The 24788-nt window shown below is 49.8% G+C and overlaps 1 long non-coding RNA gene across 1 annotated transcript in view; it reads right to left on the reverse strand.

Annotated features, from left to right (window-relative positions):
- Positions 1–477: 477 nt before the first annotated feature.
- Positions 478–24788, reverse strand: part of LOC149435803 (uncharacterized) — a 104921-nt gene continuing 80610 nt past the window's right edge. The window contains exons 5-6 of the long non-coding RNA XR_016308367.1: positions 14601–14618; positions 478–540 (exon numbers count right to left, since the gene is read on the reverse strand). This is a non-coding gene — a long non-coding RNA (uncharacterized LOC149435803). The remainder of the gene's footprint in view (positions 541–14600; positions 14619–24788) is intronic.

Raw genomic sequence — 24788 nt, forward strand, 5'->3', positions numbered from 1 at the left:
TCCCAGCGTCCATCCTCCTGAAGACATTCGGTCAAACTTACTCAGTATGTGCCGGGCTGTAGACACCAGGACCAGCACTGCCGGTGACTTTCCCAGCGTCCATCCTCCTGAAGACATTCGGTCAAACTTACTCAGTATGTGCCGGGCTGTAGACACCAGGACCAGCACTGCCGGTGACTTTCCCAGCGTCCATCCTCCTGAAGACATTCGGTCAAACTTACTCAGTATGTGCCGGGCTGTAGACACCAGGACCAGCACTGCCGGTGACTTTCCCAGCGTCCATCCTCCTGGAGCAGAGTGTATTCCAGAGACCAGAAGTTGAGTCCCCCAATGAGCAAAGGTGTATACAAGTCCAAGGTCACATTACAAACTGGGAAGCCCCTGAGATGCCTCCAACCCCTTGTCCTGCTGTGTGAGATGCGTTTATATTGATATTGATCATAAAATAATATAATATTCAGATTAATAATCTCTTACCTGAGCCCCCAGTAAATTGTAGGTCAGCTGGTGTTAAACGACATTCATCTCCATTTGACCTTTCTAAAGAGAAAACCATAATTCAGTGAGAACGTTGTCTGTGAGGTTCTTCGGAGACAACACACGGACAGGAACGAAGCAGGAACATTCTCCTAGTGTTTTGAGGCGAACACTGATCTTATATTGTATATATTGTGTAGTATGTGGTGTTGGGTGTCAGTCTTGTCGCAGTGAGCAGCACAGTGACTTGGCGGTTAGCAGAGCTACCTTGCAGCACTGAGGTTATTGGTTCAAATCGCAACCAGGACACTACATGAATGGTGTTTTCATGTTCTCCTTCTGCTTGCATGGGTTTCCTCTGGGTCCTCTAGTTTCCTCCAACACTCCAAAGACATGCTGGTGGGTTACTGACACCTGTCACTAGTAGGAGCCAGCGAGAGAGGGGGTTGTAGATTGTAAGCAATGTAAGGGTGTGGGCTGATGTGTCAATGCTTTATAAATACTTGTAATAAGTAAATATTTAAAGCACCAAAAAAAGTGTATGAAACCTAAAAACATATAATAAGTGTAACTAATCCACCTTTAACATCAGAATATTAACGTGAAATCTGTAATATTCAATTTATATTAAGCACCTCCCACCCGCCCGCCATATAGTAATGTGAGGCGGTTCTCTCCTTCTGATCGGCAGTCTTTTGACGGCCTTCCATTCTCACCGCGCATCGTGGCTCAGGGAGCGTGCAGCACGGCGATCGGCGGTGCTCTGTGTCCCTCGGACACAGCGAATCACCGATCCACGGAAACAGCCGAAGACGTCAGCTCGGTCATGTGATCAGCTGTGTCCAATTACAACTGATCACATGTAAACAGGGAAATGCCGGTTATCGGCATTCCTCTCCTCATGAGCTGTCACGCTGACAGAGGAGAGGAGCAGAGAGCCGGTAATCAGCATTCCTCGGAGGGGATATCTACACTGATCATCAAAGCACTGATGATCAGTGTGCCCTGATGATCAGTGCAGCCCCAGCAGTGCCACCTGTCAGTGCCACATCAATGCCACATATCAGTGCCCATCTGAGCTGCCTTTCAGTATCACCTATCAATGCCAATCAGTGCCACCTATCAGTGCCAGTCAGTGTCGCCTATCAGTGCCAGTCAGTGCTGCCTATCAGTGCGCATCAGTGCCGCCTATCAGTGCCTGTCAGTGCTGCCAACCAGTGCCAGTCAGTGCCGCCTTCCAGTGCCAGTCAGTGCCGCCTTCCAGTGCCAGTCAGTGCCGCCTTCCAGTGCCAGTCAGTGCCGCCTATTAGTGCCAGTCAGTGCCGCCTATCAGTGCTGCATATCAGGGCCATGTATCAGTGCTGCCTTTCAGTGCCCATCAGTGATGCCTGTCAATGCCCATCAGTGCCACCTACCAGTTCCTCCTCATCAGTGCCCATCAGTGATGCCTGTCAATGCCCATCAGTGCCACCTATCAGTGCCTCCTCATCAGTGCCCATCAGTGCAGCCTATCAGTGTCCATCAGTGCAGCCTCATTAGCGCACATCAGTGACGGAGAAAAATCACTTGTTTACAAAATTTTATAACAGAAACTAAGAAAAAACATTTTTTTTTCAAAATTTTTAGTGGTTTTTGTTTTGTTTAGGAAAAAGTAAAAATCCCCGAGGTGATTAAATACCACCAAAATAAAGTTCTGCCTGTCTCAAAAATGATAAATATGTCATATGGGTACAGTGTTGCATGACCGCGCAATTGTCACTCAAAGTGTGAAATTGGCCTGGGGGGGAAGGGGGTAGAAGTGTCCGGTAGGCAGGAAGGGGGTAGAAGTGTCCGGTGGGCAGGAAGGGGGTAGAAGTGTCCGGTGGGCAGGAAGGGGGTAGAAGTGTCCTGTAGGCAGGAAGGGGGTAGAAGTGTCCTGTAGGCAGGAAGGGGGTAGAAGTGTCCTGTAGGCAGGAAGGGGGTAGAAGTACCGGTAGGCAGGAAGGGGGTAGACGTGCCCGGTAGGCAGGAAGGGGGTAGAAGTGTCCGGTAGGCAGGAAGGGGGTGAAAGTTCCCGGTAGGCAGGAAGGGGGTAGAAGTGCCCGGTAGGCAGGAAGGGGGTAGAAGTGTCCGGTAGGCGGGAAGGGGGTGAAAGTTCCCAGTGGGCAGGAAGTAGGTAGAAGTGCCCAGTAGGTAGGAAGGGGGTAGAAGTGCCCTGTAGGCAGGAAGGGGGTAGAAGTGCCCTGTAGGCAGGAAGGGGGTAGAAGTGCCCTGTAGGCAGGAAGGGGGTAGAAGTGTCCTGTAGGCAGGAAGGGGGTAGAAGTGTCCTGTAGGCAGGAAGGGGGTAGAAGTGCCCTGTAGGCAGGAAGGGGGTAGAAGTGCCCGGTAGGCAGAAAGGGGGTAGAAGTGTCCTGTAGGCAGGAAGGGGGTAGAAGTGTCCGGTAGGCAGGAAGGGGGTAGAAGTGTCCGGTAGGCAGGAAGGGGGTAGAAGTTCCCGGTAGGCAGGAAGGGGGTAGAAGTGCCCGGTAAGCAGGAAGGGGGTAGAAGTGTCCTGTAAGCAGGAAGGGGGTAGAAGTGCCCGGTAGGCAGGAAGGGGGTAGAAGTGCCCTGTAGGCAGGAAGGGGGTAGAAGTGCCCTGTAGGCAGGAAGGGGGTAGAAGTGCCTAGGGGGAATGAAGGGGGTAGAAGTGCCCGGTAGGCGGGAAAGGGGTAGAAGTGCCCTGTAGGCGGGAAGGGGGTAGAAGTGCCCGGTAGGCAGGAAGGGGGTAGAAGTGCCCGGTGGGCAGGAAGGGGGTAGAAGTGCCCGGTAGGCAGGAAGGGGGTAGAAGTGCCCTGTAGGCAGGAAGGGGGTAGAAGTGCCCTGTAGGCAGGAAGGGGGTAGAAGTGTCCGGTAGGCAGGAAGGGGGTAGAAGTGCCCGGTAGGCAGGAAGGGGGTAGAAGTGCCCTGTAGGCAGGAAGGGGGTAGAAGTGCCCGGTAGGCAGGAAGGGGGTAGAAGTGTCCTGTAGGCAGGAAGGGGGTAGAAGTGTCCTGTAGGCAGGAAGGGGGTAGAAGTGCCCGGTAGGCAGGAAGGGGGTAGAAGTGTCCTGTAGGCAGGAAGGGGGTAGAAGTGTCCTGTAGGCAGGAAGGGGGTAGAAGTGCCCGGTAGGCTTGTGGCTAAATTATACATACTTTGGTACAAGCACTGTATATACATATGTGTACAAAGAAACACATATCCCTTCCAAATAAACTCCATTCACGGGTACTGGTGCCACATTGCTGTCATATCTACATCCATCAACCTCCAGTACAGCTCTGTGATCTCTCCTCCATCATCCTCCAGAACAGAACTGTGATCTCTCCTCCAACATCTTCCAGTACAGCTCTGTGATCTCTCCGCCATCATCCTCCATTACAGCCCTGTGATCTCTCCTCCATCATCCTCCAGTACAGCTCTGTGATCTCTCCTCCATCATTCTCCAGTACAGCTCTGTGATCTCTCCTCCATCATCCTCCAGTACAGCTCTGTGATCTCTCCTCCATCATCCTCCAGTACAGCTCTGTGATCTCTCCTCCATCATCCTCCAGTACAGCTCTGTGATCTCTTCCATCACCCTCGAGTACAGCTCTGTGATCTCTCTTCCATCATCCTCCAGTACAGCTCTGTGATCTCTTCCATCATCTTCCATTACAGCTCTGTGATCTCTCTTCCATCATCCTCCAGTACAGCTCTGTGATCTCTCTTCCATCATCCTCCAGTACAGCTCTGTGATCTCTTCCATCATCTTCCAGTACAGCTCTGGGATCTCTTCCATCACCCTCCAGTACAGCTCTGTGATCTCTCCTCCATCATCCTCCAGTACAGCTCTGTGATCTTTCTTCCATCATCCTCCAGTACCGCTCTGTGATCTCTCCTCCATCACCCTCCAGTACAGCTCTGTGATCTCTCTTCCATCATCCTCCAGTACAGCTCTGTGATCTCTCTTCCATCATCCTCCAGTACAGCTCTGTGATCTCTTCCATCATCCTCCAGTACAGCTCTGTGATCTCTCCTCCATCATCCTCCAGTACAGCTCTGTGATCTCTCCTCCATCATCCTCCAGTACAGCTCTGTGATCTCTCTTCAATCATCCTCCAGTACAGCTCTGTGATCTCTCCTCCATCACCCTCCAGTACAGCTCTGTGATCTCTCTTCCATCATCCTCCAGTACAGCTCTGTGATCTCTCTTCCATCATCCTCCAGTACAGCTCTGTGATCTCTCTTCCATCATCCTCCAGTACAGCTCTGTGATCTCTCCTCCATCACCCTCCAGTACAGCTCTGTGATCTCTCTTCCATCATCCTCCAGTACAGCTCTGTGATCTCTTCCATCATCCTCCAGTACAGCTTTGTGATCTCTCCTCCATCATCCTCCAGTACAGCTCTGTGATCTCTCTTCCATCATCCTCCAGTACAGCTCTGTGATCTCTTCCATCATCTTCCAGTACAGCTCTGGGATCTCTTCCATCACCCTCCAGTACAGCTCTGTGATCTCTCCTCCATCATCCTCCAGTACAGCTCTGTGATCTTTCTTCCATCATCCTCCAGTACCGCTCTGTGATCTCTCCTCCATCACCCTCCAGTACAGCTCTGTGATCTCTCTTCCATCATCCTCCAGTACAGCTCTGTGATCTCTCTTCCATCATCCTCCAGTACAGCTCTGTGATCTCTTCCATCATCCTCCAGTACAGCTCTGTGATCTCTCTTCCTTCATCCTCCAGTACAGCTCTTGATCTCTTCCATCATCCTCCAGTACAGCTCTGTGATCTCTTCCATCATCCTCCAGTACAGCTTTGTGATCTCTCCTCCATCATCCTCCAGTACAGCTCTGTGATCTCTCTTCCATCATCCTCCAGTACAGCTCTGTGATCTCTCTTCCATCATCCTCCAGTACAGCTCTGTGATCTCTCCTCCATCACCCTCCAGTACAGCTCTGTGATCTCTCTTCCATCATCCTCCAGTACAGCTCTGTGATCTCTTCCATCATCCTCCAGTACAGCTTTGTGATCTCTCCTCCATCATCCTCCAGTACAGCTCTGTGATCTCTCTTCCATCATCCTCCAGTACAGCTCTGTGATCTCTCCTCCATCACCCTCCAGTACAGCTCTGTGATCTCTCCTCCATCATCCTCCAGTACAGCTCTGTGATCTCTCCTCCATCATCCTCCAGTACAGCTCTGTGATCTCTCTTCCATCATCCTCCAGTACAGCTCTGTGATCTCTCCTCCATCACCCTCCAGTACAGCTCTGTGATCTCTCTTCCATCATCCTCCAGTACAGCTCTGTGATCTCTCCTCCATCACCCTCCAGTACAGCTCTGTGATCTCTCTTCCATCATCCTCCAGTACAGCTCTGTGATCTCTCTTCCAGAGACAGAAATTAAATGAAATGTGTTTTTTTTGTCATCTTAAGTTGTTTCTCTCCCTCGGCATAGACATACTTAGCATTACACCCCAAAACACATTGTGCTACTCCTCCCGAATATAGAGATACCAAGAGACTTTTGCACAGCCTAGACACACAGAGGGGCCTAAAATCCTAGGAGCACCTTCAGGCGTTCCAGGGGAATAAATTACACATCTAATTTCCTGAATAGTTCTCACATTGTTGGAGGCCCTGGAGCAGCAGGACAGTGGAGATACCGACAAAGTTACTCCATTTTGGAGAGTAAATACTCCAAGTTATTGTTTTAGAGGCCTGGTGAGTCTTATGAAGACGTTTGAAGACTTCAGAGTGTTCCTGACCTTTGACTTTTTCTCCGACTGTTTCCACTTCATCCCAACCTGCAATCGTTTGTTACCTTTGGCTTGTTTGCCGACTACACTTCTGCTTGATCCCTACATGTTTCAATTGTTACTGGACCCCGGCTTTCTCACCTCCTGGTGGGGCGATCCTGAGGACCGTGTCCTGGCACAAGCACACTGCAAAACCCATCCCCACCATCAGGAGCTCTGGTGAAGTTAGTGCTTAGACCCCACACCTCAGGTGAGCTTGCATCACCCGCCAAGAGAACCTGCTTCTGTTTTTAGACTCCTGGTTTCTGTGGGAGCCTTTCCACTGCTATAGCCACCGGCCTCCGAGCTTGACCCCTGACTGTGACAACTTTTTAGATCTTTGAGGCTGTGTTCTTCTGTGGTTTCTGGCAGCACCTCCCTTTTGTCGATTGCATACCGATTGTAACGGAACCGTCCCCAGTCTGTGCTTGGGTACTTCTGTTATAATACTGCTTCCCTGTCCGAACACCGACCACTGACACCACCGCTGACCATACAAGACTAGACCACACCAATCTGTCCGAACACCGACCACTGACACCACAGAGACCATACAGGACTAGACGACACCAATCTGTCCGAACACCGACCACTGACACCACAGAGACCATACAGGACTAGACGACACCAATCTGTCCGAACACCGACCACTGACACCACCGCTGACCATACAGGACTAGACGACACCAATCTGTCCGAACACCGACAACAGACACCACAGAGACCATACAGGACTAGACGACACCAATCTGTCCGAACACCGACCACAGACACCACCGCTGACCATACAAGACTAGACCACACCAATCTGTCCGAACACCGACAACAGACACCAGAGAGACCATACAGGACTAGACGACACCAATCTGTCCGAACACCGACCACTGACACCACAGAGACCATACAGGACTAGACGACACCAATCTGTCCGAACACCGACCACTGACACCACCGCTGACCATACAAGACTAGACCACACCAATCTGTCCGAACACCGACCACTGACACCACCGCTGACCATACAGGACTAGACGACACCAATCTGTCCGAACACCGACCACTGACACCACCGCTGACCATACAGGACTAGACGACACCAATCTGTCCGAACACCGACCACTGACACCACAGAGACCATACAAGACTAGACGACACCAATCTGTCCGAACACCGACCACTGACACCACAGAGACCATACAAGACTAGACCACACCAATCTGTCTGAACACCGACCACTGACACCACCGCTGACCATACAGGACTAGACGACACCAATCTGTCTGAACACCGACCACTGACACCACAGAGACCATACAAGACTAGACGACACCAATCTGTCCGAACACCGACCACTGACACCACCGCTGACCATACAGGACTAGACCACACCAATCTGTCCGAACACCGACCACAGACACCACAGCCGACCGTACAAGACTAAACGACACCAATCTGTCCGAACACCGACCACTGACACCACCGCTGACCATACAGGACTAGACGACACCAATCTGTCTGAATACCGACAACAGACACCAGAGCCGACCGTACAAGACTAGAGGACACCAATCTGTCTATATACCGACCGCAGACACCACAGCCGACCATACAAGACTAGACGACACCAATCTGTCCGAACACCGACCACAGACACCACAGAGACCATACAGGACTAGACGACACCAATCTGTCCGAACACCGACCACTGACACCACCGCTGACCATACAGGACTAGACGACACCAATCTGTCCGAACACCGACCACTGACACCACCGCTGACCATACAAGACTAGACCACACCAATCTGTCTGAACACCGACCACAGACACCACAGAGACCATACAAGACTAGACCACACCAATCTGTCCGAACACCGACCACTGACACCACCGCTGACCATACAGGACTAGACGACACCAATCTGTCCGAACATGGGACTCTTTATTTGAAACTCGAACTGGCTTTTTATACACTCAGGGGACAGTCCCCCCTCCCTGCATAATGACACAGGGCGGGGCAATCTATACTTAGCAACAAGAGACACACAGGTATTCAAACTTCACACCAGCAGATAGTCCCATCAGTAGGGAGGGCTGCTGGAGACACCCCCCTCACCAAGCCAATACACAAACACATACATCCCATAATAGTTTGCTCCTAAGCCAGACACATAATAGAACAATGGGATGCACCACATGACACCAAACAATCCACAACCCCCCCCCCCCCAATATTAGGACAGATCACCCTGCACCCCTAACAGGCACAGGGTGACTTACACATAGGAGAGATATGGGGAGCTGAGACAGGGGTCTCCCCACCTCTCCAAAGTGAGCTGTGTTCCATGGGCCCCCCACCCATAGTGAGCTGTGTTCCATGGGCCCCCCACCCAAAGTCACTGTCACACCGATGGTGCGTATCATATCTCTAAGTACGTAGGATAAAACAAGACATTTGTACTTTCGCTTGTATTTATAACAATTATTAACCACTTGCCTACCGGACACTTCTACCCCCTTCCTGCCTACAGGACACTTCTACCCCCTTCCTGCCTACAGGACACTTCTACCCCCTTCCTGCCTACAGGACACTTCTACCCCCTTCCTGCCTACAGGGCACTTCTACCCCCTTCCTGCCTACCGGGCACTTCTACCCCCTTCCTGCCTACCGGACACTTCTACCCCCTTCCTGCCTACCGGACACTTCTACCCCCTTCCTGCCTACAGGGCACTTCTACCCCCTTCCTGCCTACAGGGCACTTCTACCCCCTTCCTGCCTACAGGACACTTCTACCCCCTTCCTGCCTACAGGACACTTCTACCCCCTTCCTGCCTACAGGACACTTCTACCCCCTTCCTGCCTACAGGGCACTTCTACCCCCTTCCTGCCTACAGGGCACTTCTACCCCCTTCCTGCCTACCGGGCACTTCTACCCCCTTCCTGCCTACCGGACACTTCTACCCCCTTCCTGCCTACCGGACACTTCTACCCCCTTCCTGCCTACAGGGCACTTCTACCCCCTTCCTGCCTACAGGACACTTCTACCCCCTTCCTGCCTACAGGACACTTCTACCCCCTTCCTGCCTACAGGACACTTCTACCCCCTTCCTGCCTACAGGACACTTCTACCCCCTTCCTGCCTACAGGACACTTCTACCCCCTTCCTGCCTACAGGGCACTTCTACCTTCTTCCTGCCTACAGGGCACTTCTACCCCCTTCCTGCCTACAGGACACTTCTACCCCCTTCCTGCCTACAGGACACTTCTACCCCCTTCCTGCCTACAGGACACTTCTACCCCCTTCCTGCCTACCGGGCACTTCTACCCCCTTCCTGCCTACAGGGCACTTCTACCCCCTTCCTGCCTACAGGGCACTTCTACCCCCTTCCTGCCTACAGGACACTTCTACCCCCTTCCTGCCCACCGGGCACTTCTACCCCCTTCCTGCCCACCGGGCACTTCTACCCCCTTCCTGCCCACCGGGCACTTCTACCCCCTTCCTGCCCACCGGGCACTTCTACCCCCTTCCTGCCTACAGGGCACTTCTACCTCCTTCCTGCCTACAGGGCACTTCTACCCCCTTCCTGCCTACCGGGCACTTCTACCCCCTTCCTGCCTACCGGGCACTTCTACCCCCTTCCTGCCCACCGGGCACCTCTACCCCCTTCCTGCCCACCGGGCACTTCTACCCCCCTCCTGCCTACAGGGCACTTCTACCCCCTTCCTGCCTACAGGGCACTTCTACCCCCTTCCTGCCTACCGGGCACTTCTACCCCCTTCCTGCCCACCGGGCACTTCTACCCCCTTCCTGCCTACAGGGCACTTCTACCCCCTTCCTGCCTACAGGGCACTTCTACCCCCTTCCTGCCCACAGGGCACTTCTACCCCCTTCCCGCCCACAGGGCACTTCTACCCCCTTCCCGCCTACCGGGCACTTCTACCCCCTTCCCGCCTACCGGGCACTTCTACCCCCTTCCCGCCTACCGGGCACTTCTACCCCCTTCCCGCCTACAGGGCACTTCTACCCCCTTCCCGCCTACAGGACACTTCTACCCCCTTCCCGCCTACCGGGCACTTCTACCCCCTTCCCGCCTACAGGACACTTCTACCCCCTTCCTGCCCACCGGGCACTTCTACCCCCTTCCTGCCTACAGGGCACTTCTACCCCCTTCCTTACCAGGCCAATTTTCAGCTTTCAGCGCTGCCGCACTTTGATTGACAATTGCGCGGTCATGCAACATTGCACCCATATGAAATTTTGATCATTTTTTTCTCACAAATAGAGCTTTCTTTTGGTGGTATTTACTCCCCGTTGGGCGCTTTACTTTTTGCACTATAAATAAAAAAATGCAAAAAATTTGAAAAAAAAAAAAAAAAGTTTCTTTGTTTCTATTATAAAATTTTTCAAACAGGTATTTTTTCTCCTTCACTGATGTGCGTTGATGAGGCAGCACTGATGGGCACTGATGGGCACTGATAGGCAGCACTAAAGGGCACTGATAGGCAGTACTAATGAGGTGGCACGGATAGGCGGCACTGATAGACAGCACTAATGAGGTGTCACGGATAGGCGGCACTAATATGCAGCACTGATAGGCGGCACTGATGATGGGTACTGATAGACAGCACTGACTGGCATCACTGCTGGGCACTGACTGGTGGCACTGACTGGCACAACCCCTGGGCACTGACTGGTGGCACTGACTGGCAGCACTGCTGGGCTGCACTGGTGGGCAGCACTGGTGGGTGGGCACAGGTGGGTGGCACTGGTGGGCACAGGTGGGTGGGCACAGGTGGGTGGTACTGCTGGGCACAGGTAGGTGGCACTTCTGGGCACAGGTGTGTGACACTGCAGAGTGGCACAGGTGGGTGATCTGCTGGGCACAGGTGGGCGGAACTTGCGGGTGGCACTGCTGGGCACCGATCATCAGGGCACTGATCATCAGTGCCCTGATGATCGGTGCCGATCCCCGCTCTGACAACTGCCGGTTCTCGGCAGTACTTACCTCACGATCTGACAGCGTGAGGAAAGTGCAGCCGAGAACCGGCACTTGCATTTCCCTCTGATCAGCGTGTCATTGGACACCGCTGATCACGTGGTAAAAGGCCGCTAGGATCGGCCTTTTACCACATCATGTGATCAGCTGTGTCCGTAGGACACAACGATCACGGAGATCGCCGGGTACGCGCCCCCTGGGGCGCGCAGGAGAGCGCGTTCTGGGAGGACGTCATATGACCCCCACCCAGAACTGGTCGGCCGCGGTGAAGCCGTCATTCGGCTATCTGCAACTAGTTAATAGATTATTATTAAAAAAGTGGAATAAGTTAGCGCTGAAAATGATGTAATATAACAGCAGCTATGCACCAAAGGCACCATATAAGACCTTCAAGTAAACAATAATATAAAGAGGGGGTGCAGCGCTGGTAAAATTCACAAAAATAACAAATAAAAAAAAAGTATAAAAACAATAAGTTCATATATAAATAAGCACAATAAAGTGACACTGCAAATATATGTGCCCCTGAATATGTGGCTAATATCGTGAAAGAGGTGTACTCAACCAACTTAAAGGTAAGTCCAAGGTGACAATGTGAGTGAGATCTCGGATGATCTTCAGACGTCCAATAACTGAAACCGTGGATGAGGTGAGAAAATGAAGTATAGATTGCGCACTCACCAGATACGCAATCTTTATGTGCATTTGTATTGTATATCAAAAGACATCAGATCACATAGGTCTGGTCCGATCTGGTCATGTATCATTCCCTGCCTCATGGTTCACACACAGGGTTCACACTCAGGGATGACCGCTCTGCAAGTATAGCCAGGTCCCACAGGGGCTCAAAAGAACAGAGGAGGCCAACAGTGCAGTATGCCAAGGATGTGTATTCCAGGAGTCAGGCAAGTGAGCATGATAGAAATAATAAGGCAATACTGACCAAGTCAAGATGGCCGCCGGGATTGATGTGGGATGTGAGGACATCTGAAGTCTTTTGATATACAGGGTGCAGCAACATAACTTCCTTTTTTGAAATGCGTGCCATTCAGGCTGTAGCGGCCATAGCGCGGTGGGAGTGGTCTCAGGCGACAGGCGTAGTTCTAAAGTTTTTGTTCTCTTCCAGGTCAGTCATCATCATGCGTTGGAACAGTGAGCAGCGTGCGTTTGCCGTAGAGGCCTACTTTTCGTATGTGAACATGTTGGAGGAATTTGTTTTTCCACGACTTGATGAATTGGACTTAGGGGGACATTTGGTTCCAACAGGACGGAGCGACGGCTCGCACTTCAAGAGCATCAATGGCTGTTTTAAGGGAACACTTCCCGGAGCGCCTCATCTCAATAAGGGGCGATTTGGAGTGGCCAGCCCGCTCCCCCGATTTGGCCCCTTGGGACTTTTTTTTGTGGGGTTTTTTGAAATCCCGCGTTTATGTAAACCGTCCAAGGACCCTACAAGACCTGAAGGCCAACATCCGCGCAGAAATTGCCAACATATCGGCTGCTATGCTGGTAAGGGTCATGAAAAACGCCAGAAATCGGCCTATTCAGTGTATGGACAATGGGGGGGGTCACCTACCTGATATGATGACTGTGTAAAACAGAACTTTAGATATGTACCTACATTATTAAAGACAATAAAAACAATTCTAATTCATAAAATGGGTTTTATTGCGTTTTGAAAAAAGGAAGTTATGTTGCCGCACCCTGTACAATACAAATGCGCATAAAGATTGCGTATCTGGTGAGTGCGCAATCTATACTTTATTTTCTCACCTCATCCACGGTTTCAGTTATTGGACGTCTGAAGATCATCCGAGATCTCACTCACATTGTCACCTTGGACTTACCTTTAAGTTGGTTGGGTACACCTCTTTCACGATATTAGCCACATATTCAGGGGCACATATATTTGCAGTGTCACTTTATTGTGCTTATTTATATATGAACTTATTGTTTTTATACTTTTATTTATTTCTCATTTTTGTGAATTTTACCAGCGCTGCACCCCCTCTTTATATTATTAATAGATTCTTGTATATACTTTGGATTGTGTGCCCACCATTAATGTTGGAGATGAACAAAACGCGAGTCGGTTGCTCATCTTTTTGCAGTAACGTTGTGATTTTTTCCACTATCACTCCCGCCCCGCAAGCCAAAGTCCTTGGCGTCATTCTTGACGCGAACCTCTCCCTCCAACCGCATGTCAAATCACTCACAAACACATGCAGGCTCCACCTCCGCAACATTGCCAAGATCCGCTCCTTCCTCACCCCAGACACCACCAAACTTCTAGTACACTCCCTCATCATCTCACGCCTGGACTACTGCAACTCCCTCCTCACTGGCCTACCCAAGTGCAGGCTCTCCCCGCTCCAGACCATCCTGAACTCAGCTGCCAGACTCATCCACCTCACCACCCGCTCCACCTCTGCCACCCCCCTCTGCCTCTCCCTCCACTGGCTCCACCCCCCTCTGCCTCTCCCTCCACTGGCTCCCGATTGCCCAACGCATCAAATTTAAACTCCTAACCCTGACCTACAAAGCCGTTCACAACACTGCCCCTGACTACCTCACCAACCTGATCACCAAGTACCACCCTACCCGTACCCTTCGCTCCTCACAGGACCTCCTTCTATCCTGCTCCCTGGTCTCCTCCTCCCATGCACGACTGCAGGACTTCTCCAGGTCCTCCCCCATCCTCTGGAACTCACTGCCCCAATCCATCAGACTGTCGCCTTCCCTATTCACATTCAGGCGCTCCCTCAAAACCCATCTCTTCAGGGAAGCCTACCCCACCCTCACCTAACGGCCATCCTCCCTCATTCCTCCCACCACTTCATCCCCCTCAGCCACTTCCTACTGTACCTTTACCCCCTCCCTCCTAGATTGTAAGCTCGTAAGAGTAGGGCCCTCTTACCCCTCGTACATTGTTTGTTGTTGTTGTATTGTGCCATGTATTGTCCCCCCCTATTGTACAGCGCTGAGCAAACCCTTTGGCGCTATATAAACTCCATGTAATAATAATAATAATAATAATAATTTTGCTATGAATGGACCTTTAGAAGAGGATTTTCTCTGTATTTAGTATAATAGGCGGGCACCATGGGGAACGAGGGCGTGGAGGTGCAGTATGTTACTACGTGTGAGTCTTGTACTATCGGCCCCATTAGTTACTATTTTAGGAGGTTTTTTCCTATCTACACACTTCAGGACTTCCTCCGGGACCTTAACAGTCCCATACTCTGCCTCCTAAATACAAAAAAAACCCCGGAAAAGCCTTGGCTACATTTTTGTTTAGTCCTGGATCAGCGTATAACGGAAACATTAAAAGTTCAATAATAATGAAGCTTCTTACCGCGATAGACCATGGGCACTGGAAGGGAGAGAAGAGAAGGAGCAGAGTTAGCTTGGATCCTCCATTGATGTCAACGTTATTTTATACAGGATAACCAGGATGTACATAGTGCACTGACCCCCAGCAACCAATCAGATCTCAGCTTACTGCAGTCACATGATAGAAGATGTGATATTTCTCAGTGAGCCTCTTTTCAACCACTGAGTCTTACTGAAGAGTTAAGCTGCCTGTGGATGGTGTCAAGTCAGCAGGTGACCATACTCTCTGGACAGATTGGGTCTAAGGAGGTATGCCAATGTATACTGTGTAGCAGGGGAGGACTGACCATTTGGAAAATCGGGCACTGCCCGAGGGCCCGGGGTCAGTAGGGGGCCCCATGAGATGCCCCTGGTACCTTTTTCATAGGCTTTTTTGAGTTTGGGCAAGGACACAGGGGCCCCATGACCCCTATTGCCCGGGGGCCCCATGAGTTGTCAGTCCGCCCCTGCTGTGTAGCTTCTCCTCTCCCTCCCCGCTGGCTTCCAATTGCTGTAGGCAATGCCAGGACAATATAATCTAGAGCCCAGGGTGAACATGCCGAATTGGGCCCCCCCCCCAAGATGTATGTGTCAGCAAAAATCACCTCTCCCCCGCAAAAGAATCAAGAACTAATCTGCATGCTTACCCTCTAAACATAAATCCCCCCTCCCCCCAGTACAAAATGTGCTGAAATCCCCTTCCCAGCATAAGTATTTGCCCCCCCCCAGCTCAAATCCTCCCATTCCTCATAGTCTCCCAGCACAAATCCACCCCCCGTGAAAAAATCCCCCCCCTCCTAGTACAAACCCTCAAATTTTACTTATGAGCATAAGTTCTCTCTCCCCACTCCAAATCCCCCCTCCATCGCAAATTATCTCCAGTCCCCCCATCCCAACACAAATTCACCCAAATTTCCCCTCCTAGCACAAATATCCACCCCCCCAAAAAAAAATCTCCTACTAGCACAAATTCCACCCCGTCCAACCTCCTTTTGGTGCCCCCCTGCACTGCCAGCTTCCATCCTCCCTTCTCCTTCATGCAGCTGCTTGGGGCACACAGGGGGATTGAGGGAAGGAGAGCTGTAAATATGTAATATTTCATGGGCCTTCCTTTCCTGAAAGAACACAATGAGCGATCGGTACTGATCATTCCTGTGTCCATTCATCACTGAAGCATCATAAACTGTGTTTATTATGCTTCCATTTGTGGACGGATAGGAAGCTGCTCAGCACAGAGCACTTCCCACTAATTCACTGCACAGTGCAGCTGAGGCTGCAGAGAAAGGAATCGAAGAATCTGTTTCCTCAGTTCTTTTCTCTGTTTGAAAAGTGAGACATCAGGGGTTCTGTTCAGACCCCTGATATTTCACCAAAGCTCCGCCCCCCCAAAAAAAGAAATCAAATTGTAAAAAATAAGTTTAAAAAAACATAATTAATGTTGATTTTTAGGCGCCTTCACACTGTCAGTTTTTTTAGGTGAACCTGTTCAGACTCTCCATTCAGCCCTATGGACCAATGGGTGCAGACGGACTTCTACCCCCGCCTACCTCCAATTGATCCTGACTGCTTGAAAAAAAAAACACGACAGGGAACCCTCCCCTCCAGAAATGTCTGATAATCTGATTTGTGGACCAGGACTATGCAATGTACAACTGCTGCTGATAAAAAAGCAATGAAATAGTGCGCTCAGACACGTACCTGGAACCTGAAGGGCCCTGGTGCAAGAAACCATGAAGGGCCCCCCAAACCACTGCCTGGGCCCTTCCCTCCGAGCTCGGAGCCCTTCCCACTGATCCTGGGACTCTTTAGTTCTGTCGCAGGGCCTTTTATTACAGCCATGCAGTGAATTCCTTTCACATGTTCTGCATTGGGCCCCCTCCCTACCATTGTGGGCCCCCTCCCTACCATTGTGGGCCCCCTGCCTACCATTGTGGGCCCCCTTCACAGTGGCAAAACACCAGAGCGAGCCTTTGCAGCCCTGGAAGTTCTGCCAGTGGTGTCAGTAGGACTGTGAATGGTGTCATTCAGCAGAGCAGTGAACGGTGTCCATATAGCAGTGGATTTTGACAGTAATGCAGTGGACGTGATCAGTAGGACAGTGCATGTGATCAGTAGGACAGTGCATGTGATCAGTAGGACAGTGCATGTGATCAGTAGGACAGTGCACGTGATCAGTAGGACAGTGGACGTGATCAGTAGGACAGTGCATGTGATCAGTAGGACAGTGCATGTGATCAGTAGGACAGTGCATGTGATCAGTAGGACAGTGCATGTGATCATTAGGACAGTGGACGTGATCAGTAGGACAGTGCATGTGATCAGTAGGACAGTGGACGTGATCAGTAGGACAGTGGACGTGATTAGTAGGACAGTGCATGTGATCAGTAGGACAGTGCATGTGATCAGTAGGACAGTGGACATGTTCAGTAGGACAGTGGATGTGATCAGTAGGACAGTGGACATGATCCGTAGGACAGTGGATGTGATCAGTAGGACAGTGGATGTGATCAGTAGGACAGTGGACATGATCCGTAGGACAGTGGATGTGATCAGTAGGACAGTGGATGTGATCAGTAGGACAGTGGACATGATCCGTAGGACAGTGGACGTGATCAGTAGGACAGTGGATGTGATCAGTAGGACAGTGGACGTGATTAGTAGGACAGTGCATGTGATTAGTAGGACAGTGCATGTGATCAGTAGGACAGTGCACATGATCAGTAGGACAGTGGACATGATCAGTAGGACAGTGCATGTGATCAGTAGGACAGTGCATGTGATCAGTAGGACAGTGCATGTGATCAGCAGGACAGTGCATGTGATCAGTAGGACAGTGCATGTGATCAGTAGGACAGTGCATGTGATCAGTAGGACAGTGCACGTGATCAGTAGGACAGTGCATGTGATCAGTAGGACAGTGCATGTGATCAGTAGGACAGTGCATGTGATCAGTAGGACAGTGCATGTGATCAGTAGGACAGTGGACGTGATCAGTAGGATAGTGCATGTGATCAGTAGGACAGTGGACGTGATCAGTAGGACAGTGGACGTGATCAGTAGGACAGTGGACGTGATTAGTAGGACAGTGCATGTGATCAGTAGGACAGTGCATGTGATCAGTAGGACAGTGGACATGTTCAGTAGGACAGTGGATGTGATCAGTAGGACAGTGGACATGATCCGTAGGACAGTGGATGTGATCAGTAGGACAGTGGATGTGATCAGTAGGACAGTGGACATGATCCGTAGGACAGTGGACGTGATCAGTAGGACAGTGGATGTGATCAGTAGGACAGTGGACGTGATTAGTAGGACAGTGCATGTGATTAGTAGGACAGTGCATGTGATCAGTAGGACAGTGCACATGATCAGTAGGACAGTGCATGTGATCAGTAGGACAGTGCATGTGATCAGTAGGACAGTGCATGTGATCAGTAGGACAGAGCATGTGATCAGTAGGACAGTGGATGTGATCAGTAGGACAGTGGATGTGATCAGTAGGACAGTGCATGTGATCAGTAGGACAGTGCATGTGATCAGTAGGACAGTGGATGTGATCAGTAGGACAGTGCATGTGATCAGTAGGACAGTGCATGTGATCAGTAGGACAGTGGACCTGATACGTAGGACAGTGCATGTGATCAGTAGGACAGTGGACCTGATACGTAGGACAGTGCATGTGATCAGTAGGACAGTGGACATGTTCAGTAGGACAGTGGACGTGATCAGTAGGACAGTGGACATGATCCGTAGGACAGTGGATGTGATCAGTAGGACAGTGGATGTGATCCGTAGGACAGTGGACATGATCCGTAGGACAGTGGACATGATCCGTAGGACAGTGGACGTGATCAGTAGGACAGTGGACGTGATCAGTAGGACAGTGGATGTGATCAGTAGGACAGTGGACGTGATCAGTAGGACAGTGGACATGATCAGCAGGACAGTGCATGTGATCAGTAGGACAGTGCATGTAATCAGTAGGACAGTGGATGTGATCAGTAGGACAGTGCATGTAATCAGTAGGACATTGGACGAGATCAGTAGGACAGTGCATGTAATCAGTAGGACATTGGACGAGATCAGTAGGACAGTGGACGTGATCAGTAGGACATTGGACGTGATCAGTAGGACAGTGGACATGATCAGTAGGACAGTGGACATGATCAGTAGGACAGTGGACATGATCAGTAGGACAGTGGATGTGATCAGTAGGACAGTGGACGTGATCAGTAGGACAGTGGATGTGATCAGTAGGACAGTGGACATGATCAGTAGGACAGTGCATGTAATCAGTAGGACAGTGGATGTGATCAGTAGGACAGTGCATGTAATCAGTAGGACATTGGACGTGATCAGTAGGACAGTGCATGTAATCAGTAGGACATTGGACGTGATCAGTAGGACAGTGCATGTAATCAGTAGGACAGAGGACGAGATCAGTAGGAAAATGGATGTGATCAGTTGGACATTGTCATTAGGACAGTGGACATGATCAGTAGGACAGTGGACATGATCAGTAGGACAGTGAACGTGATCTGTAGTAAAGTGGATGTGATCAGTAGGACAGTGGACATGATCAGTAGGACAGTGGACGTGATCAGTAGGACAGTGGACATGATCAGTAGGACAGTGGACATGATCAGTAGGACAGTGGACATGATCAGTTGGACATTCGACATTGTCATTAGGACAGTGGACATGATCAGTAGGACAGTGGACATGATCAGTAGGACAGTGGACATGATCAGTTGGACATTCGACATTGTCATTAGGACAGTGGACGTGATCAGTAGGACAGTGGACATGATCAGTAGGACAGTGGACATGATCAGTAGGACAGTGGACATGATCAGTTGGACATTCGACATTGTCATTAGGACAGTGGACATGATCAGTAGGACAGTGGACATGATCAGTAGGACAGTGGACATGATCAGTAGGACAGTGGACATGATCAGTAGGACAGTGGACATGATCAGTTGGACATTCGACATTGTCATTAGGACAGTGGACATGATCAGTAGGACAGTGGACATGATCAGTTGGACATTCGACATTGTCATTAGGACAGTGGACATGATCAGTAGGACAGTGGACATGATCAGTAGGACAGTGGACATGATCAGTTGGACATTCGACATTGTCATAAGGACAGTGGACATGATCAGTAGGACAGTGGACATGATCAGTAGGACAGTGGACATGATCAGTTGGACATTCGACATTGTCATTAGGACAGTGGACATGATCAGTAGGACAGTGGACATCACCAGCAGGACATTGGACATGATCAGTAGGACAATAGATATTGCAGGACAGTGGATGTGATCAATAGGACAGTGGACATAGTGAGTAGGACAGTGGACATGATCAGTAGGACAGTGGACATGATCAGTAGGACAGTGGACATGATCAGTTGGACATTCGACATTGTCATTAGGACAGTGGACATGATCAGTAGGACAGTGGACATCACCAGCAGGACATTGGACATGATCAGTAGGACAATAGATATTGCAGGACAGTGGATGTGATCAATAGGACAGTGGACATGATCAGTAGGACAGTGGACATGATCAGTAGGACAGTGGACATGATCAGTAGGACAGTGGACATGATCAGTTGGACATTCGACATTGTCATTAGGACAGTGGACGTGATCAGTAGGACAGTGGGCATGATCAGTAGGACAGTGGACATGATCAGTAGGACAGTGGACATGATCAGTAGGACAGTGGACATGATCAGTTGGACATTCGACATTGTCATTAGGACAGTGGACATGATCAGTAGGACAGTGGACATGATCAGTAGGACAGTGGACATGATCAGTAGGACAGTGGACATGATCAGTTGGACATTCGACATTGTCATTAGGACAGTGGACGTGATCAGTAGGACAGTGGACATGATCAGTAGGACAGTGGACATGATCAGTAGGACAGTGGACATGATCAGTTGGACATTCGACATTGTCATTAGGACAGTGGACCTGATCAGTAGGACAGTGGACATGATCAGTAGGACAGTGGACATGATCAGTTGGACATTCGACATTGTCATTAGGACAGTGGACATGATCAGTAGGACAGTGGACATGATCAGTAGGACAGTGGACATGATCAGTTGGACATTCGACATTGTCATTAGGACAGTGGACATGATCAGTAGGACAGTGGACATGATCAGTAGGACAGTGGACATGATCAGTTGGACATTCGACATTGTCATTAGGACAGTGGACATGATCAGTAGGACAGTGGACATGATCAGTAGGACAGTGGACATGATCAGTTGGACATTCGACATTGTCATTAGGACAGTGGACATCACCAGCAGGACATTGGACATGATCAGTAGGACAATAGATATTGCAGGACAGTGGATGTGATCAATAGGACAGTGGACATAGTGAGTAGGACAGTGGACATGATCAGTAGGACAGTGGACATGATCAGTAGGACAGTGGACATGATCAGTAGGACATTCGACATTGTCATTAGGACAGTAGACGTGATCAGTAGGACAGTGGACATGATCAGTAGGACAGTGGACATGATCAGTAGGACAGTGGACATGATCAGTTGGTCATTCGACATTGTCATTAGGACAGTGGACGTGATCAGTAGGACAGTGGACATGATCAGTAGGACAGTGGACATGATCAGTTGGACATTCGACATTGTCATTAGGACAGTGGACATGATCAGTAGGACAGTGGACATGATCAGTAGGACAGTGGACATGATCAGTTGGACATTCGACATTGTCATTAGGACAGTGGACGTGATCAGTAGGACAGTGGACATGATCAGTAGGACAGTGGACATGATCAGTAGGACAGTGGACATGATCAGTTGGACATTCGACATTGTCATTAGGACAGTGGACATGATCAGTAGGACAGTGGACATGATCAGTTGGACATTCGACATTGTCATTAGGACAGTGGACATGATCAGTAGGACAGTGGACATGATCAGTAGGACAGTGGACATGATCAGTTGGACATTCGACATTGTCATTAGGACAGTGGACATGATCAGTAGGACAGTGGACATGATCAGTAGGACAGTGGACATCACCAGCAGGACATTGGACATGATCAGTAGGACAATAGATATTGCAGGACAGTGGATGTGATCAATAGGACAGTGGACATAGTGAGTAGGACAGTGGACATGATCAGTAGGACAGTGGACATGATCAGTAGGACAGTGGACATGATCAGTTGGATATTCGACATTGTCATTAGGACAGTGGACATGATCAGTAGGACAGTGGACATGATCAGTAGGACAGTGGACATGATCAGTAGGACAGTGGACATGATCAGTAGGACATTCGACATTGTCATTAGGACAGTGGACGTGATCAGTAGGACAGTGGACATGATCAGTAGGACAGTGGACATGATCAGTAGGACAGTGGACATGATCAGTAGGACAGTGGACATCACCAGCAGGACATTGGACATGATCAGTAGGACAATAGATATTGCAGGACAGTGGATGTGATCAATAGGACAGTGGACATAGTGAGTAGGACAGTGGACATGATCAGTAGGACAGTGGACATGATCAGTTGGACATTCGACATTGTCATTAGGACAGTGGACATGATCAGTAGGACAGTGGGCATCACCAGCAGGACATTGGACATGATCAGTAGGACAATAGATATTGCAGGACAGTGGATGTGATCAATAGGACAGTGGACATAGTGAGTAGGACAGTGGACATGATCAGTAGGACAGTGGACATGATCAGTAGGACATTCGACATTGTCATTAGGACAGTAGACGTGATCAGTAGGACAGTGGACATGATCAGTAGGACAGTGGACATGATCAGTTGGACATTCGACATTGTCATTAGGACAGTGGACGTGATCAGTAGGACAGTGGACATGATCAGTAGGACAGTGGACATGATCAGTAGGACAGTGGACATGATCAGTAGGACAGTGGACATGATCAGTTGGACATTCGACATTGTCATTAGGACAGTGGACATGATCAGTAGGACAGTGGACATGATCAGTAGGACAGTCGACATGATCAGTTGGACATTCGACATTGTCATTAGGACAGTGGACGTGATCAGTAGGACAGTGGACATGATCAGTAGGACAGTGGACATGATCAGTTGGACATTCGACATTGTCATTAGGACAGTGGACATGATCAGTAGGACAGTGGACATGATCAGTTGGACATTCGACATTGTCATTAGGACAGTGGACATGATCAGTAGGACAGTGGACATGATCAGTAGGACAGTGGACATGATCAGTAGGACAGTGGACATGATCAGTAGGACAGTGGACATGATCAGTTGGACATTCGACATTGTCATTAGGACAGTGGACATGATCAGTAGGACAGTGGACATGATCAGTTGGACATTCGACATTGTCATTAGGACAGTGGACATGATCAGTAGGACAGTGGACATGATCAGTAGGACAGTGGACATGATCAGTTGGACATTCGACATTGTCATTAGGACAGTGGACATGATCAGTAGGACAGTGGACATGATCAGTAGGACAGTGGACATGATCAGTTGGACATTCGACATTGTCATTAGGACAGTGGACATGATCAGTAGGACAGTGGACATGATCAGTAGGACAGTGGACATGATCAGTTGGACATTCGACATTGTCATTAGGACAGTGGACATGATCAGTAGGACAGTGGACATCACCAGCAGGACATTGGACATGATCAGTAGGACAATAGATATTGCAGGACAGTGGATGTGATCAATAGGACAGTGGACATAGTGAGTAGGACAGTGGACATGATCAGTAGGACAGTGGACATGATCAGTAGGACAGTGGACATGATCAGTTGGACATTCGACATTGTCATTAGGACAGTGGACATGATCAGTAGGACAGTGGACATCACCAGCAGGACATTGGACATGATCAGTAGGACAATAGATATTGCAGGACAGTGGATGTGATCAGTAGGACAGTGCATGTGATCAGTAGGACAGTGCATGTGATCAGTAGGACAGTGGATGTGATCAGTAGGACAGTGCATGTGATCAGTAGGACAGTGCATGTGATCAGTAGGACAGTGGACCTGATACGTAGGACAGTGCATGTGATCAGTAGGACAGTGGACCTGATACGTAGGACAGTGCATGTGATCAGTAGGACAGTGGACATGTTCAGTAGGACAGTGGACGTGATCAGTAGGACAGTGGACATGATCCGTAGGACAGTGGATGTGATCAGTAGGACAGTGGATGTGATCCGTAGGACAGTGGACATGATCCGTAGGACAGTGGACATGATCCGTAGGACAGTGGACGTGATCAGTAGGACAGTGGACGTGATCAGTAGGACAGTGGATGTGATCAGTAGGACAGTGGACGTGATCAGTAGGACAGTGGACATGATCAGCAGGACAGTGCATGTGATCAGTAGGACAGTGCATGTAATCAGTAGGACAGTGGATGTGATCAGTAGGACAGTGCATGTAATCAGTAGGACATTGGACGAGATCAGTAGGACAGTGCATGTAATCAGTAGGACATTGGACGAGATCAGTAGGACAGTGGACGTGATCAGTAGGACATTGGACGTGATCAGTAGGACAGTGGACATGATCAGTAGGACAGTGGACATGATCAGTAGGACAGTGGACATGATCAGTAGGACAGTGGATGTGATCAGTAGGACAGTGGACGTGATCAGTAGGACAGTGGATGTGATCAGTAGGACAGTGGACATGATCAGTAGGACAGTGCATGTAATCAGTAGGACAGTGGATGTGATCAGTAGGACAGTGCATGTAATCAGTAGGACATTGGACGTGATCAGTAGGACAGTGCATGTAATCAGTAGGACATTGGACGTGATCAGTAGGACAGTGCATGTAATCAGTAGGACAGAGGACGAGATCAGTAGGAAAATGGATGTGATCAGTTGGACATTGTCATTAGGACAGTGGACATGATCAGTAGGACAGTGGACATGATCAGTAGGACAGTGAACGTGATCTGTAGTAAAGTGGATGTGATCAGTAGGACAGTGGACATGATCAGTAGGACAGTGGACGTGATCAGTAGGACAGTGGACATGATCAGTAGGACAGTGGACATGATCAGTAGGACAGTGGACATGATCAGTTGGACATTCGACATTGTCA

Source organism: Staurois parvus, unplaced genomic scaffold (genome assembly GCF_062004578.1).
Source record: "Staurois parvus isolate SC_StPar_1 unplaced genomic scaffold, SC_StPar_1.0 ptg001471l, whole genome shotgun sequence".
Lineage (NCBI taxonomy): Eukaryota > Metazoa > Chordata > Amphibia > Anura > Ranidae > Staurois > Staurois parvus.